Here is a 19,856-nt window from a genome sequence, read left to right on the forward strand (position 1 = left end):
GTACACATTCTCTTTGATCCTATTTCTTAGCAAGTTCCCTTCTGAGATCAAAGCTGGCGAGGTGGACAGGCCCCTTTGAAGCTTTATGGGGTTTTTGGAAAGGCAGGTCCTGGCAGCCAGTGTTTTTGCTCCAAAAGAAGGAAGATGTTGTAAGTGGAGCCCCAACGTCTCTGAGCAGAGCTTTTACCTTCAGAAATAATGTCTCTCCATGGGAGAACTCACTGGTCACCTCTGGCAAGGGCACATGAAGTGGGCCTGTGTGATTTCTGCCCATCCACCCTTCTTTCCCTTCCTTAGGTAATGGCTCCCCTCTGTTTCCTCCAAAAATGACCCTCTCCCCAGTCCAGCAACCCTGGAGGGACAGTAAATATGACAGAGGATGCATGACCCAGGCTGGCCAATCAGCACAGTCCCTGAGACATTGACTGGGGGACATGTGACCTAGGCTGGCCAATCTCAGTCGTGTGGGAGACTTAGGAGTTTATTGAAATCGGAGAGTTGCTTTATGCCAAGAGTGTCTCATGGCCACCCATATCTGTATCTGTGTCCACCTGGAGAGACAGTCTATGTGACAGTAGAGCTACACAAAGAAGGCAGAACAAAGGAGACAGACAGACACAGAGGCAGAGATGTGTCAGCATCATCTAACCGCCTGGATCCAGCCATGCCTGAAGCTCATCCACCCCTTATATTTTACAATTCTATAAACCAGTCAAGTGTCCCAATTCAAGTTTTGAGAAAGTTGTCTATCACTTGCACAGAAACAATTCCAGACCACTAAGCAACAGCTACTACAGAGAGGCTAGACTTGAGCTGGGGCACCGGCTCACTGGCCTCTGCAGCTGGAGCAGCACGGGGAACAAAGCTGCTCCTCTGGGCGGCCGGGAGTTCCCACCACCAGGGCCTGGTGTCAGGAGGGACAGGACAGGGCTCAGAGACCACAAACAGTGGGGGTGGCTCCAGGAAGGAAAATCTACTTGCTGAAAAGGGATTTTCCAAGAGGGGCCACCCACCTGAGCTCCCAGCCTGACTGCCAGCCCTTGAGTGACTTTGTGGAGTGATGCAGTTGTAAATCAGGGTCTGGACATGTTGAATCTGCAAACAGCTCACAGCCTTCATTGGATATGTTCAGCAGGAGGCGTGTCAGGACCCACAGCAGTGCCTTGTATGCAAGGGACAGGTTGGCCCTCACTGGCCAGAGAAGGTCTGGCCTGCCATTGACAAGCTCAGAGAGCCCCTGAGGTGCTGACCAGACCCTCCCTGGTCATCTCCAGCCACACCCACACCAGGGCCTCCATGTTTCCCGCTCCTCACATGTGCACACATGCGTTGGAGGGTAACACGGTAACATCATCAGTCTGGTTTTATCACACTCTCCGTAACATACACACATGCGTGCACATGCACACACACACAACCACAAATATGATTAGACCACACAACCTTCGGGTTTGAGAACCAAAAGCCTAGAAATAGTGTGTGGCTTAGCAGAAATGACCGTCCCGGGGGCCGGAGTGGAAGGCACGGCGACACGGCCGTAAACACCGCAGGCTCGCACTGCCTGTGTCAGAAGCAAGCGCACGCTGGGCTCACCGCCTGGCCTCCGCCGCCTCCCTGTGAAATCTATTTTAGAAGATCAGAGTTTTCTTTACATCCACCTCCGAAATGTGCTACAGGAGGTAAGTGGGACACGAACACACCAGGGTGTGGGGGGAGCTGCGAAGGATTTGCAGCCCACGGTGGAGTCTGACTGTTCAGAGCCCCCATGCTCACAGAAGCCCCCAATCCCAGTGAGGCGAAGGTAAAGGAGCAGCATTCTGGGGTGCAGACCCCCAAGGCTCCCTCAGGGACACAAGCCACCCCTCCTCTCTCTCCACACAGGCCTCCTCTAGGGCTCAAGCCAGGGACCCAGGGCAGGGCTTAGGGGATGACCAGTCTCCATGCCAGTGGTATAGCCCAGCATGTGTGTGTCACTGCCACGCACTTGGGCCCCTGCCAGCTTCCCCCAAAGCCCGGCCGGGTGGCTGTCCAGTGACTCAGCTTCCCCTCTGGGCCTGGAGTCAGCCCCGCTCACCTCCCACGGACAGGAGGACCCCGCTCTGCCTCACATGTCCTTTACAAGAGGACGTTGCCAGAGACACTGGGGCTCTCAAAATCAACAGAAGGCTGGAGAAACCTGCCTGGGGAGGACCCGGCGCAAGGAAGGACCCCCAGGGAAAGGATGGTGGCAGAGCAGGGTCCCCTGGAGGGGCCGTCTGTTCTGCATGCCCCCACCTGAGAGGCTTGGCAGGGTCCCACCGTCTGGTCCAGCTGTGGCTCCATGACCAGCCCTTGGCTAGGGAGGGCAGCCCCCACCCCCCCATCCCATGCCATGCGGCCTGAAGGGAAGTCAAGTGCCAGGGAAGGGCCAGTGCCCTCCCACGCCCTGGGGCCATCACCCCCATAACTAGACTGGGCACCTGCCCAGGCCAGAAATGCTTGGAGCTTGCAGGTCAAAGGCCAACGTTGCCATCCAGGGGTGCACTGGAACCTTCTCTGAACCCAAAACCTGGCTGCTCCTCCCCAAGAGAGGCCCCAGGGGGACAAGGAGGAAACCCACCCTTCCTTATAAATGTGCCCCTCCAGGTGGCCCCCCGCCCGCCACCTGTCCCTGCAGTCTCAGCCTGGGGAATTTCTGGGCCAACCTTGTCAGAGATGGAAACCACCTCAGCACTCCAACCTGTGGGGAGAGGGCAGCCCTGGGGCCTGGAGTGCTCGGCTTCTGTTATATCCTGGATCCCTGGGGGCCCCCAGCCCCCTGGCATGACACAGCCCTTCAGCCACCGCCTCGGCTTCCCTGGCCTGACTGCTGGGCAGGGCCCTCACCACAGTGTCCCCAAGCCCCAGACTGCTCTGGTCCTCAGTATTGAGGGACTTGGCTGAACCACGTGCCTGTCATTGCCACCTCCACCAATGCTCAATACCCCGTCATGGCTCCTTCCTGCCTGTGCCACCTCTTCCATGAAGCCTTCCAGAATAACTCCACCAACTCTAATGTCCCCTTTGAACTCTGAGTCTAGGACTGAGAGTGCCATTTAGAATCTCTTGCCTTGCCCTCCCCATGCACACGCACACACACACACACGCACACACACACACACACACACACACACACACACACACACCACTTACACATCTCTCTCAAGGTTTCCAATCACTGCTATGTGTGAGTCTTGGCTTCCAGCAGCTCCCCCAGACCTGCCCAAACTCATCTTCCTAGACCTGCCTCCCACTCCCCCAGGAAGCCATGCATTCCTGCTGCTGCCTGCTCCTCCCTGGAGTGGAAGCTCTGGGGGTCGCAGCACTTGTCTTTCTGTCCTTCCAGAGTCCTGGCACACAGCAGGGGCTGTGCAGGCCCTTTGTGTCTGGTGAGAGCACTGTGTATTAGGGCCATGTGGAGGAGGATTCTACTCTAGAGGCTGTGATATTCTCAGGAGTGGATGGGGGCTGGGAGCCCCTTCCCCAGGGCCAGCAGGACAGGGATGGCCATGGGGACCCAGTGGGCATGTTCCGGATACAGTGTTCTTGTGCCACGTGGCCAGGCTGGTCCCAACACCCAGAGACAAGCTGCAAACATGCTGTTCTCATCCCTGCCCCAAGCCCTGCAGCCACAGCCTGCTTCCTCCAGGGACTCCTTGGGATGCCCTCAAAGGTCTGGTAGCCACCTGGGCCTGGAGAGAGCAGAATGTGCTCCGAGCCAGGTGCTCTGTGTGCTGGGGCCAGGCCTGGGCCCCAGGCTATGGTCACTGCCCAGGAGAGCCCTCCAGAAACTCCCAGCTTTGGTGATCCTGGTGCCTGCAGCACTGACCACTGCTCTGGTTCTTGTTCTGAGTCCGGGTGTCCTGCAGCCCAGCTCTCACAGGCAGAATGGCCCCATGGAGGTGGCCATGAGGGTCCCCACACACCCGTGAGACCCTGAGGGCAGGCACATGGTGCGGGTCTGTGAGTCCTTCCCTGGCCTGCCTTTGCCTTCCCCCACAACCCGTGAGAACGTGTCTGAGCCCACAGAGGGAGCAGGGAGAGGAAGCCCTGACCCGTGCTCCCGACCACATGGCAAGGCTCTTCTCAAGGCCAAGGGCAGACAGCAGCCCGGCCCAGACCCACACCAGGCACTTCTGGGAAGCAGAGACACCGTCTATTTTTGCTCCCTGACAACACAACAGAAGCAGCCGCTGGACTAACTTCTACTGATGACAGATAGACGCTGCCACAGAGACGGCTTTGTGCCCTTGGGCTCCCCGCCCCCAGCCCCCAGCCCCGCTGATGACCGCTGCCTCTCTGTGGTCCCACGCGCCTGAGTCAACACCTCCCAGAAAGCCTGTGGCCCCTGCCAGCTGACCTCCTGACCTGGGCCCAGCACCCCTAAAATGTTTTGCACATGTAAGGTCTCTGGCTTCCTCAGGCCACATACCCACTGTCACCTAGGGGTCTCTTTAGGCTCCCAGCTCCATCTGGGCTTTGAGATGCTCAGCCAGGCAGGGCCGCCGCAGCCCCGGCTGGAGCACAGGACACGGCCCCAGTGCTGGAGCCCGCAGGCCGGCTTCACTAAGCTCCAGACTGACGGCCCCTCCCGCTGGGGCCTTGTGTCTCATCCCAAGGCTGGTAGAAGTGTGTTTGCCAGATAATTTTAGCACAGAAATGAGAACTTGGAGGAGGGGCAGAAGTGAAGGGGATGGAGCGGGACGGCGGGGGGACATGGCAGGTGTTCTGGCTGCAGGGGCCAGTGCAGCCCTCCGATAGCTGCAGGAGGCCCCGGAGGTACCCCCTTCTATCCTCACTGCACACTAGGCCTGCTGGAAATCTCAAGGAAGCCCAGAAGAAGATGGCCCGGCTGTCCCCCCACCCATGACATTGCCAGCCAGGAGCCGGTGTGCCCCTGCCAGGGCGGGCGGGGCTGGGAAGGCCATCTAGCGGCCCCGATGACCCCCACGTGAGGTCTCAGAGAGCAGACCTGCAGGCCTTGGCTGTCTCGTCCCTGCCTGGCGGATCATCGGGCTGATCCCAGGGCTGAGCCCACATGACACAGCTGAGTTGTCCCCACTGAGGACCCCCTGGGGGTCACAGATCCCCTGGCCAAGTAATGCTGGCCCCATCTAGGCAGTGTGGATGCACCAGCCTAGAGATGTGTTCCCATGACGGACTCGGCCGCAAGGGCTTCCTCTGCTCTTCAGAGCAAAGCCTGACCGGGGGCTATCTCCAGACCCCTCCTCCCTGGCCCTCCTTTGGTCTAGGTGTGACTATTGATAGTCTGCCACTTCTGCCTAATAAGTCAGGCACTAGGCACAATGCGGACACATGTCAGGTGTACATTCAAGACTTCCTTAAGTGGAAAGATGCCAGGTGGTCTGCATGGAGCGTGGAGAGGCAGCATGAGCAGCCCTTGAATTTCTGGGAAGGGGCAGCTCCCATAGGCCATCAAAGCTTCCTTGGGGCGAGTTACAGAAACCGCAGCCCTGGAATGAGCACTCCGCAGCCATTAACCCCAGTGCCGTGGAGTACGTTTGCCATGCCATGCCACGGTGTGAAGTGTGCTCTCCTTGTGTCACCGAGTGACAGAGCTGATGGCAGGACATCATGTACACACAGTGGCCTCATTTCTACCACTTGTTTGGAGGTGAGTTTTACACAGGGCAGAATGCACACATGCTCAGTGCACATCTGAGGGGTCCTGGTGGCTGTGCACCCCCATGACCAGCATCACTGTCAAGACACAGAGCATTCCCAGTACTCCAGAAAGTTCTCTCCTGCCCACTTCCAGGCACGCTCTGTGCTGATTTTCATCACAGTCGATGAGTTTTGTCTCTTCTTGGACTTCATAGAGACAGAATTGTACAGAAAGTATTTTGTGTCTGGCTTCTTTCACTGTGAGATTCTCGCGTGCTGGTGCATGCCCCTTTTCATCGCCGAGTAGGATTCCATCGTGCAAATATACCACCGATTTGTTTATTCCGTTTCCTGTTGGAGGATATTTGAGTTGTTTTCCAGTTTTTAGCTATTATTAACCAAGCTGCTATACACATTCTTTTACAAATTTTTTCTAAAAATGCATTTTTATTTCTCCTGGATATCTAGAAGTAAAATTGCTGGGTTAGAGGGTAAGTGTGTATTTAACTTAGTAAGAAATGGCCGAACTCTTCCAAGTGGTTGTGTAATTATACAGTCCCACCAGCAATGTCAGAGTTCCAATTGCTCCTCATACCCACCAATGTCAGGTATCACCAGTCTTTTTAATTTCAGCCTTTTGTTGGGTGTGAAATGCTACATCATTGTGCTTTTCGTAGCATGTACTTATGACTAATGATGTCTAATAGCATTTATTTTTGGTATTGATCAGTAGGGCTCTTTATACCTTTGAGATAAAAGTCCCATGTTAGATAACCTCATATGTACTGTGAATCTTTTCTCACATTCTTCATTTTTTAAATTTGATTTTCATAGCAGTACCTTTGCATGAGCACAAATTTACAAATCTGATGAAGTCCAGTTCATCCATTTTTCCTCTCCCGTGGAACGCTTTCCGTGTCTTCTCTAAGAAAACAGTCTCCTCCATTCTCTCTTGGAAGCTTTATAGTTTAAGCTTTTATATTCCAGTCTATGATCAGGGTCTGATTTGTGTGTGTGTGTGTGAGGGAGAGGCTGAAGCTCATTTTTCCCCATCTGTTTACCCTCTTGTTCCAGCATCATTTGCTGAGAAGTCTTTCCTTACTGATGGAATTGCCTCAGCCCCTGGTGGAGTTAGTGAACCGTGGTGCTCTTACTGCATCGTGAATGCACTCAGTGCCACTGAGTCGCACACTTTAAAGGGGTTAACAGTTAATGGTAATGATTAATATGTATGTGAATTTCACCTCAATAAAAAAATGAACCACATATGTGTAGCTCCGTATCTGGACTTTCTGTTCTGCTCTGTTGATCTAAACGTCTGTCCTTCCATCAACTTCACACCCTCCTGACTACTGCACCTATGCAATTAGTCTCAAAACGAGGTCGTATGAATCCTCCAGCTCTGTTATTCTTCAGGACTGTTTGGCTATTTGGGATCCTTTGCATTTTCACATACATTTTAGAATTAAGAATCAATTTCTATAAAATGACAATTGGGATTTTGATTCAGACAGTGATGACTCAATTTGGAGATGACGGAGATTTTAATGATCTAGAGTCTTACAACCCAGGACTGAGTTTATCTCTGCACTTGCGTACGTCTCCTTCAATTTCCCTCGCAGTGTTTTTTAGTTTTCAGCAGGGAGGTCTCAATATGCTTGGTTAAGTTAATTTCTAAGTATTTTATATTTCTGACACTATTGAAATAAGGGTTTTAAGTTTTATCTTATGTATTTACTGCTACTATATATGAAGGCACTTCAAAAAGTTAATGGAACGATTTGGACTATATTTGAATTCCATTTTTCAACGAACTTTTTGAAGTGCCATCGTAGACATACAATTGATTATTTATGTTGACTTTATACCTTATAAACTTCCTAAATTTACTTATTATATCTAGAGTAGTTTTTTGCTGTTGTTGATTTTTTTAGGGTTTCCCATGTAAACAATCATAATGTCTGTAAATACAAACAGTTTCACTTCTTTTCCTCCAATCTTTATGACTTTTATGTCTTTGATTGCCCTAGGACTCTGGCTGCAACCTCCAATAAAATGTCTATTGCAGTAGTAAAGACAGATATCTTTGTATTATTCCTGATATTAGGGTTAAACCAATATTTTAGTACTAATGTGAAGTTAACCGTAAATTTTCTACAGACGCCTTCTACCAGTTTGAGGAAGTTCTCTCCCATTGCTAGGCTGTGAGAGTTTTTATCATAAATGGATGTTGAGTGTCGTCAAATGTTTTTTTCTGTATCTATTAAGATGAACGTGTATTTTTTCTTTCTTCTGTTAATGTGTCAAATTGTGTTGAGTTTTGAATGGAAAACTAACCTTGCATTACTTGGATAAACCTCACCATGTCCTGACACAGTTTTCTATTTATGTATTTCTGGATTCAATTTTCTAAATTTTTAAAGGACTCTTACATGTGTGTTCATGAAGGGTATTGGTTTGTAATGTCTTTGTCAGGTTTAGTATTAGAATCATCCTGGCCTCATATGAGGGCACTTCAAAAACTTCGTGGAAAAATAGAATTAAAAGATAATGCAAATCTTTCCATAAAATTTTTAAACTTTTATTTTTTGGTGGCTGGCTGATACGGGGATCAGAACCCGTGACCTTGGTGTTAGAGGGCTGCACTCTATCCAACTGTGCTAACCTGCCAGCTCCTCCATAAAATTTTTAAAGAAACCTTGTAGGATATGTTTAAATGTGTTTCCTTCTCCTCTGCTTTCTACAAGAGTTTGCATAAGATCGGTATTATTTTTTTCATTTAGGTTTGATAAAATTTAACGGCGAAACCATCTGGGCCTGAAGTTCACTTTGCAGGACAGTTTTTAAGAACAAGTTCAATTTCATTAGTATACACATAGGTCTACTCAGGCTTTCTGTGTCCTCTAGTGTCACTGTTGGTATATTGGGCCTTTCAAGGACTTGTTCATGCCACTTGCTTTGATGGAGAGAGAATCTGGGTTTGACAATCTTTCTTTCAATACTTTAAAGATGCAGTTCCATTGTCTTCAGGCTGCCATCATTTCTGATGTAAAGTCAGCCATTATTTCTATAATGTTCCTGCAGGATGTCATGAGCCTTTTTCCTCTGGCTGCATTCAAAATTTTCTCTTTATCTTTCGTTTTCAGCAGTGTGATTGTGGTATGTCTATGGGTGGTTTTCTTTTTATTTAAATTGTTTGGTGTTCATTGATCTTGAATCTGTAAATCTATGTTTTTACCAAATCTGGAAGAATTTTTGCCCTTTTTCTAATATTTTTTCTACCCCATTCTCTACCTCCTTTGCTATTTGTAACTACAGTTACAAGTATATTAGACTGCTTGATAGTGTCCCATAGATCATGAGGCACTGTTCTTTGTCAATATTTTCTCTCTCTTTCTTCAAATTTGTCATTTTTTAAATCTGCCTTCGAGCTTACTGATGTTTTCTTCTGCCATCTCCAATCTTTTGGTAAGCCTATCCAGTGAATTTTTAAAGATAATTTACATTTAAGTATTAAATATCTATTTGGTTCTTTTTATAGTTTCCCTTTCTGTGTTAAGATTTCTTCTATCCCTTCACTCATTATTACCAGCTTTTCCCATAGCTCCTTGAATATATTTGTAACAATACTTTAAAGTATTTTTCTGCTAACTCCAATATCTACATCAAATCATGGCAGGTTTATATTGATTGCATTTTCTTCTGCCTATGGCTCACATATTCTTATTTCTTCATATATCTACCAATTTTTTGTTGTTTATTGAACATTATTCAGACTCTGGATTCTATTATCTTTCACTAGAGACTGTTAATTTTTGTTCTAAAAGGAAATTAAATTACTAGATAATCATCTTGAACTTGTGGAAATTTCATTTAAACTTCTTTGGGTAGAGTCTTTTTTGATTTTTTTCCCTTAGTCTTAAAGAAAATCCTTACTCCTGGAACATGGTCTTTACTCCTAAGTTGTGACCCTTCTGGGGTTTCAATGGAAATCCCAAGATGTTTACCAAACCCTTGTAATTTGACAGGATTTATACTCCAAATCCTGGCTCTTTTGTTGTGGGCAGCAGCTAAAACCTCTACTCAGCTCTTCCAGCTGTAATTTCCCACCAAATTCCTTGAAGTTTCCCCTACATGCATCACCAATGATTTAAAGGGAGTTTCTACAAAGATTTGGGGCTCTTCTTTCTGTGACTCCCTGTCTTCCTGGATCTCCCTCCTCAATTTTCAACTGCTCTGGAAGCCCGAACACCACCTTCTGATACTTCAAGTGAACTAGACCACACTTTCTGCTTGAGTTCTATCTGCACTGCACCACGCAGACTGGACGGTGCCCATAAGCATTGAATCTCCTTAAGTTTCTGTCTATTTTAGGTTGTACACCAATGCTTTAAAATGTGTTGTTTTTATTTGTTTATTTGTTCAGAATTTATAGTTGCTGTCTTTAAAAAAAACTAGTGCAATACAAGCTATTTCACCATTGTCAGACCTCATAACTAATTTTATTAAGTATATTGGATGGGATGTCCCGGCTGGATCAGACAATTGACAGACGTATTCAGCAAGAGTCATTTTAAGGGAGCCGTCTGTTGTTGAAGGTTCCTGGTCTTCCTCGCCTTTACCTCCTCCTACTCCCCCGTCTGACTCTCATCACCCGGAGGTCATCTGTGAGCCCAGAAGGTTGAGGACAGCTTCATGAGACATTCACAGGGCACTACACAAGAATCTTGTGTAAGCCTCCAGTTTACGGAGCTTGGAACCACCATGAGAAGCAAGGCCATCCTTGTCTACAGTTGGGATTCTGAGCTGCACGGATGTTTCAATGGGCTTAGGAGCCGTATAGTGGCAACATCACAGCAAAGGATGAAGCGACCCTTGACAGCTCTATGGGGAGGGAGCTAGAATAACAGGTAGGAACCATGACTCTGACTATGTGGAGAAGCTGGACTTGATCAATAAACCACTGTCACCCCCTCCCCCAGGTCTCAGCCTGTGCCCATAGGCTCTGAGCAGGAGAGGGTTGCTTGGGGAAGTGGACAGAGAAGGTGTCATGAGATGGACAGCCCAAGTTGCAATGATAGGAGAACAGACAGAAGAGTCTCGTGGAGGCAAAGAGCTCTGGTAGGGACCATGGGCAGAGGACAGAAAGATGTGAAAGGGACACACACAACTGGGACCCAACACAGTGAGACAGGACTTCAGAGGCACAGCAGAGTGAGCAGATGGCCACTGGCCTCGGACACTAGGGCAGGTCAAAGTCCAGGGCGGATGACCTTGAGGTGCTAACATTTCAAAGATTAAAAGAAGTCCTACAAGCATTCAGGTTGGGGGAGAAACCTCAAAGGTTAATCACAGAACAGGGAAAGGTTAGCATCATAGTCCTCTTTCAGAACGCCAAATGCAACCGGACAACTGGACAGCAGCTCAGACATTCCAGGGACAAAACATTCACAGCCCAAGAATTCTTATTCTCTCAAGCCAGTGTTTACGTGTGACAGCGACAGAGAGATAAGTTCATATACACCAAGACTCACAAAGTAGACTGGAAAATATTTCTCAGACAAAAGGATCAGATAACAAGAGCTGGATGCAAATAAAGATTACACATAAGAGGAAGAGATCGTCCCAAGGCATGACGGAAGGCTCCCGCTCCACCAGCCATGCATGAGTGTTCAGATGGTTCATGTGTTTACAGAATAGAGTGCAAATGCCAAACAGTTATTGCAAAGATGCATCACGCATAAAATAGTGCACAATGAAGCCCAAGAATCCCGTGTTACTTAAACAAAGTGTGAGGGTTAGAAGCAAGGAAAAGAGAAAATCAAGTATGGTAAAGTCTCTCTTTCTATTTAGGGCAAAAAACAGCTACTGATATATCTGGCAGAGAAGCAGAGACATAAATATGTGGATTAAAATCTTAAGGTAACCACTAGTGGAATAAAAGCATTTCATTTTCAAATCACACACACACACAAAAAAAAAAAAAAAAAAAAAACTGTAAGCAAGAAAAACCTGAGCAATGTAAAAAAAGAAACATAATAATAATAAAGTATGGAATTGTTAAAAAGCAGGAAGCATAATAAAAGATGATAAAGATATGACAAAATAAAACCTTACTACAATAAGACAGAGAGGACACTCAGCTACCCAGTGGGCCAGAAGATAAAACCCAACTCTGCTGTTTACAAGAGAGGGATATCAAACATGAGAGCAAGGTCATGCCTGTGGAGCAGCACACAGGTGAACCGAGGTGCACCTGTGAGCCCAGGTGCATGGTGAGCCCAGGTGCACAGGTGAGCCCAGTGTGAGCGAGCAGCCAGGGCACAGCCTTCCCTGAGGGTGGACCGCACTGGGTTCCACAGAAGACTCCCATGTGCACAGTGCAGCATGCAGCCTGGAACCAGGTAGAGGCACAATAAAGAAGGAAAGGGATGTGGTTATGACTATCAGATAAAAAGTTCTACACCACTAGGAAATGTGTAAATGGACATCGAAAGGTTTTCTTTATGTCAAAAATTATAATTCAGTATACAACCGACACTTGCTGTATGCGTCACATGGCACTGTGCAATTTATAATCATGGGTTTAACCTCCCAGACCACTCTCACAATTCCTCTTCCACCTCAGAGAAGAGGATACTGCATTTCAGGAGTGCCCGTCTCTTGCCTAAGGTGGCTCTGAATCCCTCCCCCACACCACCCTCCCTGACCAGGGCGTTCCCATGAGCACGTTGAGCCAGACAACATCTAAACAGAGAGCTCAGGCACAGTGAGTGGGCAGGGATCTAGCACACAGGGTTAGCCCCACAATCCAGAGCAGAGAAGCGATGGAAGACACGTGCGAATGCAAAGCTGGGACTGATGCACATGGCTCCGTGGCTCAGACCTTGTTCCTACAAACATCAGGTGCATTTTTCAACACCTGCAAGTCATTTAACAATATCATCCTGAGAGAGTCAGTTTTGGGCATCGAATCAGATCTTGAACCAAAAAAAAAAAACCACAAAAAACAAAGTCTTGAAAATTTTTATTTTCTAAATGTTGAAAGTATGCAGGCCAAATTCTCTGACCACTTTTCAACGAATTAGAAATCAACCACGAAAGAGGGAAAACAGAAAAACAACACACCATTTGAGAGCTTTCCAAAATCTTTCTTTACTGCTCAAAGAGGAATGAAATAATTGTAATGAAACTGGTAAAGTCATGGTAGCCACAAAACCAAGCATCAGAACTCACGAGATGAGGCTGAAGTCATAACCAGAAGAAAATTAACACCTTCAAACCCTTTAATCCTGAGAGAGAAGGACAGGAAACTGAGGCAGTGCAAGGCAGGAGGGCAGCCAGCAAACGCGGAGAAAAACACAGCTGAGGAGGCAGCAGACACGAGCAGGACAGAGACCCAGAGGACGAGGAGGACTGACGCACAAGCAGAGTAAGAGATAAAAAGTAAAAGAAAAGAAAGCAAGCCCTGGCAAGACTTGGAAAGAAAAAAGACAAACCAAACCCGTGTGGAGGTGCTGAGTTCAGACAGTGCTGATGAGAATGCAAAGGGTCACGACTAACTCGGAAAACAGTCTGGCAGCATCTACTGAAAACTGAGCACGTGCATGTCCTATGACTCGGCAACTGCGTGTGTTCACGTGTGAGCATTTCCAATAGGAACGCACCTGTGTGTGCTCCGAGAGGCATGCTGCTGATGTGCACAGTGGCACGGATCCCAATGGCCTCAAACTGTCAACGACCCGAGTGCCCGTGCTTCCATCACGTTGCCTGGGTCCATCAAGTGTGGTCTATCCGTGCATTCGAATATTATGCAGCAACGAAAAGTCACCAAGTAGAGCTGTACACAACAGTAAGAGGGAATCTCTTAAAAACTATATTATACAATAAAGGCCCAGCACAAAATGCTACATCCCACATTATCCCATTTATAAGAAGTTTTAAAACAGGCAGGACTCTGCTTTGGTGATTGATGTTGGGGTGGGGTTTGCCTTTAGAAGGGGTGCAAAGGAGGCTTCCAGAAAATTGGAAAAGTTCTGTATCTTGGTGCTGGCTACTTTGTGGCCAGTCACTGAGCTGGACACTGCTTTATGTCCTTTCTGCGTGTATGAGACATGTCAGAAAAATAACACAAGAAGCTTGCCAACAATTTAAAAATGTTCACACTAAAGCTAGGGAAAGACTCCATATTAAATTCCCCTCTGGAAAAAGAATAAGCTAATCCTTTTGAATTTGAAACAACAGCAGCAAAAAAACCTTATAGTTTTGCCTGCAGAACACATTTGTTTCTGACCTAAACTAACAGTTTGTCCTAGCATCTAATTAAAATACACAGGCAAAGCTGTGTGTAGTTTAGCAAAGAAGGATAAATCCAGGAGCGTTACCTTTCCACGGCTCTGAGTGGGTGTGTGCCTGGGTCTAGAGCTGAAGTGGGTGGAAAGAGCGTGAATTAAGCTCCAGAGAGATCTGAGACACCAGCAACGTCAGTAACAGAGACATGGCTCTGGGCCTGTTTTCATCAGACTTGAGACATGTGGCTTCCAGCTTGTACGTGGGCACCATACCCTGTACCAGGCGGGTGGGAGGGGGCTGAAGTGTGCCCGGCCTGCAGTCCCTGCTTTCTGCACATCTCTGCCTCCAGGCCAGCACGGAGGAGCCTCGGCTGCAGGTTTTCTGCTGGCCTATTTACGTGAGTGGATTGGCAGGCAGACAGGGCCATTATGGAAAAACTCAGTGAAACATGATGTGAGCTTGGCTGCAGTACCGTGATTGAAAACCCTATTTAACATGCCATTTGGAAGGAAAAAGTCTAATCTGAGCAAATGGACTTCAGGTTGGCAAAGGGAATTTTCTGCTTAGATGTCCCTGGGCAGCCCCAGTGGGTCCCTGCCCCCTGAGCTTTGGGGGACGTCCCACAAGTCAGAGAAATGGGAGAAACAGACAGAGGTTGCTTTGTTTCCTGTGAGTCGGTGTGGTGAGACAGACCCTGGGGCAGAGGCCACAGGAGAGCCAAGAAGTCCAGGCATTGAGAAGTCACATCAGACACTCGGGTGATAGTCTGTGACGGGGAGGGTCTACCGCGGTTGGCTGAACTCCCTCCCCCTTTGGGCTGGCCTGAGCAGGCGTCGCCCAAGCTGCCCCGTCCTGCATCCTGCACATGGGCAGACGCCCCCATGAACACTGGGCACCCTGGGAGAACCGCTGCAGAGGAGGACCAGGAGATGCCGTGTTTGCGCAGAGAGACGCGGCAACCTGGAGCTGAGAAAAGCTTTCTAAGACCGATGTGGGGGTGCCAGGAAAAAGTGAGAGTCGGGGAGCCCATGGAGGGTGTGCCCCACGGGAGAGCCGTGGCACTCAGTGGCCTGCCCCCAAGCGGCACCCAGCACCACCACCGGCAGCCTGAGATGGTGGTGCTGGCTGGCTGCACTTTGCAATCACCTGGGGAGCTTAGAAAAATCTGCCGACCCCGAACCCGCCCCACGCAGGCCTGACTCAGCTTGTCTGGGTTTTTAAGAGCTACCAGGCAGATCACACATCCAGCCAAGGCGAGAGCCACCACGTTGGAACCATCTGCCTTTGATTGCCTGGGATAACACAGGGTCAAAGTCTGAAGGGACTCAGAGGTTGCCAAATTGGAGGGAAAATATGGCCCGAGACTACATCAGCCATATCCCAGCTGCCCTTTGAACATTCTAGCACCTCACTCACTTCCTGGGGCTCCTAGACCCAGGCCTGGTCCAGACACAGCCTCTCCCGTCTGCCTCCAGCCAGACTGTGGCACCTCCCAATGAACGCTCTGCCCAGCTCTGTGTCCAAAACCTGCCTTGCTGCCCCTGCCAGAACCCTGCCCCTGCCAAGTGACAGGAATGAGCAGAGAAGTGATGTGGCCCAAGCTCTGGCCTGTGTGTCCTAAGGTCTGGGGAGAGCCTCGGCAGCAGAGAGACCACCAGGAGCCTGCTGGAGCCAGGGGAGGCGCGCAGGCCACAGCAATGCCCATGTGACGATGGCAAAAATCGAAGGCAGGGACGGATGGGGATCCCCAGACGTGGGGTGGGAGTGTTCACAGGTGGAGGAGGGAAGTCAAGGTTGACCTGGGGTTTTTGGATGGGAGATCAGTGTCCCCTCCAGACCCCTGCACAGCCTGTGGCCAACAATCCTTCCTAACACAACCTGAAGCTCCATTGACCCAGCCGGGCAGGGCTTCTGCTATTTTAAGGACCAGCCAGTTATTGAATCCAACAGCCCGGTGAATCCTTTTTTCTAGTTGACCAGATGTTTAAATAGCTGATTTTTATTTCAAGACTGCAGAGAAAGGTCAGCAGTTACTTTAAAAGACTAGAAACTGAAAATAGCTTCCCCGTAACTGCCTCTCCAGTATCACTTATGTGGACACATGAGAAGATTATTTGCTATGATTAAACTTGCATAATTTAGCTAACTTGATTTCTGGCAGTGAATGGTATTTGCTCAATGAAAAGATGAATCACCTCCGCTTTGCCTTCCAGTGTCTTTATTCTTCCATACAAGTTCATTTTAATTCTGTGACAGTTTGGTGGCGAATGTGCTGGACTCAGGAGGCCTGAATTCCACTCTCTACACAGGCAGGGAGCTGCCCCAAGGCCACAGTGGGCTGGTCGGGTGGGGTGAGCTGGAGTCCTTCCCTCCTGGGGTCCCAGAAGGAATCAGGTAGCCCTGGCCCTCGGTGACCAGAGGAGAGCCTTTACTGAGATGTGGTCAGGGTGTAGGGCATTGGGAGGGACTCCAGTGAACTCGGGTTTCTCAGGGGCTGTTCCCAGGCTGTGTGGAGGAGGGGCTCCTGCACAGGGGCTGAGACTGGGGTCAAGGGATGTGGCTCATTCCTGCCCAAGCCCCCACCTGCCTCCTGTGGCCCGCTGCAGCCATAGTCCCTGGTGCCTGCAGCTCTGGCCATTTGGACCATGTCAGCTGCACCTGCAGACCCTCAGACGCTAGACGGTGAGGGTTGGTATAGCTGTGCCTCACGCCAAGGGCCCGAGGGCCTGGGGTGAGCAGCTCAGGCCCAGCCTGCCCCAGCTGTCTGCCTTCCCTGGGCCTCACACGCCCTGCCCAGCCAGGCTGGAGCACATGGGCAGAAGGCCTGGCCCAGCTCCTGCCTCTGAGGCCACTGAGGTCACAGTCCAGCTCTTCGCAACAGTCTTAAGGACTAATTTAATTCTCAGTCAGCTGCTCAGAGCCTGGCCTAGGGGAAGGGAGTGTGGACAAGCGGGACCTCAGTTCATGATATGCTTGTGAAGACCACAAATGAGACTTCAGCTGGGAATGTGGAGTGACCCCATGGGGCAACTGGGAACTACGTGGTGATTCCCCGAACAAAGGCAGGAGGGGTGGGTAAGCAGCGTGGCCTTCAGGCCACTCTACACTCGGGAGACATTCTGAGCCCCGCCCAGTGCTTAGGGACGGGGCATGGCAGGACACGGTGCTCTCCTGACCAAAAGGAAAGCGAAGGGCAGGTACAAGCCAGGGCTCCCATGGCTGGCCCACGCTTGCCAAGCTCTGCTAAGCCCAGAAACTTCCACATACACAGGGCACGGAACACAGGTGACTGTGCTCAGAAAACACCCCGTAACCTTTGGAGAAGGTGTCCCACTGCCACAAGCCCTAAACCCAGGCACGCTGCGGGACACACTGACAGACTTCTATGCCTCATGAATATTAACAATTTGCAGAGGCTGAAAAATATCTTCAAGTGAATATTTCAGTGAAAACAAAAGAGACGCCACGGACAAGGAAGTATTTGTGATAGATTAAATGCAAGAGATTAGCATCCAGAATACATGAACTCCCTCGTGTCACTGAGAAAAAGACAAAAGCTCCAAAGGAAAAGAGACAAAGAGCGGGAGCGGGCAGCGGTGTCTGGTCAGCACCCACCTGCCGGGCGGTGGGAAGGGGCAGCGGGCGCCGCGGTGGGCAGCCCTGCTCGGCCTCAGGTGGGCACAACTGCTCGGGGTGGAGAAGCATGTACGGCAGGTGCTCATGGGTCCCATCAAAGGCACAGGGACACACAGCTCAGAGAGACAATTTGGCCATTTCTGTCCAAATTAGTCACGAATACGCCTGAAGACCCAGGAGTACCTGCGCACACATCCACTCCACGTTTGCTGCGTGTCTGTGGCGTGTTAGGCATCGCGTGCGCTGGCCTGCAGGACACAGCTGAGCTGGCCTGCAGGACACAGCTGAGAGCAAAACAGAGAAAACCCCCAACCCTGCAGGCTGAGCACACACACAGGGCTTGTGTCAAAGGTGCTCACGGAAGGTAAGTAAAAACCAATAGTCGTCAATAGTGCAGCGTTGTTGATACATACACATGTAGATAAACAAGGCACCGTCCATCTGTCTGTGCCATGGAACCCTGTATGGTGGATAAAATGAAAGAGTTAGATCTATTCTGGCATACACAGTTCTCCAAAACATATTACATAAGAAAGCCAACACACATATGTGAAACTAAGATTATATTTACAAGCATACATCCTTAAACATATGTAAATGCGTTTAAAAAAAAAACCCTCCTTGCAGCTAAGGGTGGTGACTCTGGGGAGAGACCAGAGTGGAGGGACACTGAGAGCTTTATTCTGTGCCTCCTGCATTGTTCTGACTTCCTAGGGACCTCCCAGGTGCCACGCACCCAGGACACCAGATGAACAGACCCAGGCCAGGCTCTGCAGGGCCCCAGGCCAGTGCAGGAGACAGGGGTGGTCTGGGAAGCGGGCAACCTTCACCTCAGCCTCCAGGACAAGGTGCTCCAAGGAGGACTAAAAGGGACCTTAGTCAGGAAGGGTGTCCTGGTGGGCGGGGCCAAGCGCCAGGTCAGGGGCAGGCATTTCTTTCAATATCCTGTTTTTTTTAACCTAACTATCTTGAGTGGTCGTCTAACACACAGAAGGTGATCGGTGACGGTGGGAATTGTTTTTAACCAGAATAACTTTTATCAGGCACTGATATTTGTGTTGGTTTGACCTGGGGCTGTGACCCACCGAGGTGACAGACGAGAGGCCCCAGGGAGCTCCCAGGTGGAACTGGGCATTAGCGACTCCACTGTGCATTTTAAGATTACCCTAGCCAACCAGGCTAATGTTTTGTTGAGTTTCCATGACTCCAGGAGCTCCAGAAACTCTTTCCAGCATCTTCCATATATGTAAATACCCTCATTAGGGTGTATCTGTGACTTCTGGGTGATGATTTCATGCCCGGACGCAACATGTAAAAGAAAATTAGTGCAATTACAACTAATGACTGTCTAGACTTACAACCCCCTCAGTGAGGACAGAGCAGGCACCTTCTCAGTCACTGTTGCTGGGGTGACTTGGTCACTTTCTCTGGGTAGGCAATGCCTGCCCGGGTGGCCCTTTGACCAGCAGAGCTTGGGGGGCCAGCTCTGCAGGGCAGTGGTGTGTGCCTAGGGTCTTTGTCGGTAGGGAAATGTAGGGCGCTTGTCCTCTGGCTCTCCTGGGCAGAGCGTGCTGGAGGATGTCTGTGGCCTTGGGGCCTGCAGTGCCCGGAGCCAGCTGCAGTCAGCCAGAGGGGCCTCTCCAATTGCATCTCAGCAACCCAGCTGTCCAGTGAGGCAAGGACTACTCCCAGGCCTGAAAAGGTCTGGCACAGACCAGGCTGAGTCCCGGGAGGCCTTGTGTTGTGGTGCCGTCCCCAGGGAGGCGCTGGTCAGCTCTGTCCTCCAGGAGTCTGAGCTTTGGGCCTGATGCCCTGGGGCCAGGCTGTCCTATGCAGTTCTGGCCTTGGTGTCTGGAGGTTCATTCTGAGACCCAGGCACAGATGGGTTTCCTGGGGAAGCTGCTGCCAAACCCGATGGGAGGACTCCATCTCTGGGGCCCCGTCTCAGGCAGCCTGGGCCTTGGCTTCTCCTGGGAAGACCCTCCCTGGACTGCTGGGGAGGGTCCCTGCACAGGGTGGGTGCACATGGCAGCAACGTTGGGAAATTAGATCAGATTTTTGCTTTCCTCTGCGTTGGGTGCCAGGCGCCAGCTGCGGCTCTGGTCCAGCTCTACTAGTGTGTTTGGGTGGCAGCGGGGGCGCTGCTTGGGGACGTAGTCTGCCTCCAAGGCTCTGGCTGGAAACCCGAGACTGCAGCAGGTGTGGCATGACCAGGGAGAGGCAGCGGCATCGCCACCAACCCACGTGCAAATCTCCAGGGTCCTGCCACCTGCCCCAGGAGCTTC

This window comes from Cynocephalus volans, chromosome 1 (genome assembly GCF_027409185.1).
Source record: "Cynocephalus volans isolate mCynVol1 chromosome 1, mCynVol1.pri, whole genome shotgun sequence".
In the NCBI taxonomy this organism is placed as follows: domain Eukaryota; kingdom Metazoa; phylum Chordata; class Mammalia; order Dermoptera; family Cynocephalidae; genus Cynocephalus; species Cynocephalus volans.